This window comes from Rhinatrema bivittatum, chromosome 19 (genome assembly GCF_901001135.1).
Source record: "Rhinatrema bivittatum chromosome 19, aRhiBiv1.1, whole genome shotgun sequence".
In the NCBI taxonomy this organism is placed as follows: Eukaryota; Metazoa; Chordata; class Amphibia; order Gymnophiona; family Rhinatrematidae; genus Rhinatrema; species Rhinatrema bivittatum.
In genome coordinates, this window is record NC_042633.1 from 31,606,079 (window position 1) to 31,607,613 (window position 1,535).

Genomic DNA, 1,535 nt, shown 5'->3' on the forward strand with positions numbered 1-1,535 from the left:
CCACGGGGCTTGTTCCACGGGCCGCAAACAGGAAAGCCGTCCAGCCAGGCTAAGCCGGTGCTCGTTTGCTCCTGTGCAGCCCAGCAGCGTGGCTTATTCTTCCCCTCGCTGCGTCACCTTGCCCTCGTCCACCTTCAGTTTCCTCTGCCCTGCAGCTGTGCAGTCTCCCCCCCCTCTCACAAGGTCCTCCTGCAGTTCTTCCCGCTCGGCTCCTGCTCCAGCAGCTTTGAATAATTCTGGGGCGTCTGCATGCTCGAGGCACCTCCCTCTTCGCTGCCTTTTCCAGATCCCGTATAAATGTATTCAAAGGCAGCGGGGCCCAGTGCAGATCCCTGAGGCCCTCCAAATTAATCGTTTTCCATGGAGAGAAACGCTCATTCAGTCCCTATTGGCTTTTAGCCAGTTCACCAGCGGCCATGGCCTCCTATCCCATGACTTTATTTTCCTGAGGCAGTGCAGGGAGCCGTGCTAGCAGGAAGATCGGGTACATAGTGGGGGCTTTTAATGCAGAGTTTTAGCACCTGGGGCGGGGCAGGAGACTGATTTTTTTTTTGATTTGGAAAGAAAATTCTACAAGAGGTACTGAGATGAGGCCCAAAGTGGGTTGAAACAGGAGATGCGAGGGATGGGTGCTTGGGGCAGCTTCCCAGAGGAGGTGACGCAAGCCAAAAACAAAAACAAACTGGTTTGAGGCTTCCCGAAAGCAGATGCAGCGCAGGGGGTGCAGGCTCCTGAGGGAGCCCCCGGGCCGGCCACTCATGGAACAGTGCTACGTGGTGATGGGGAAGCACGCGCAACGGCTGCCAGAGGGGCCGACACTGCCATGGCTGTGCTAGAGGGGCTGGAAGTCGTGCAGGAAGGCTCAGAGCGCCTGCGCTAGGCTGGTTCCTCTGCGAGAGGCAGAGAGAGAAAGCGGGGGACTTCCTTCCATTTGATTCCCCTAACAATTGTGAGGCTGTATTGACAGAGTAGAGAGGAGCATATCTAAGCCCTGACTTCCATCGAGGCCCCTTCTCTAGCACAGTTGCATATTCTTCATGGCAAGCCAGGGTGTCCGACAGCACCCGATCCAACAAGGGCCTCAGAGGATGGGAAGGTGCAATCTTTGGCCCCTGCTCCTTACCCACTCCTTCCTCAATGGTTGCCAACGTGTTCTCAACTACAGCGCCGCTGCCGGGCCCGGCAATACCCCAGCTGCAGGCACCGGCTCTACGGATACCCTTGGTCATCCCCACCATCGGCTGTTCACGCTCCTGGACCGAGGGCAGCCAACAGGCGAGAGCAAAGAGGGTAGATAAAAGGGCCAGCCCGATAGTGGGGACAGGACTCAAGGACCCAGAGCTGGTGCCCACAACCTCAGGGCGTTGGTCTTGCTTAGTGTTGGCAAGCATTGCCCCCTGTAAACTGGAGGAGCCTCCTCCTGCCCCATGTGGCTTAGCGGGTGCATAGATTACCAAACTAGATAAAGAGAAAGCAAACAGGTCTTCCAACACTACAGTTTATCATTTATACAGTATTCTTCAGTGTACACAGGC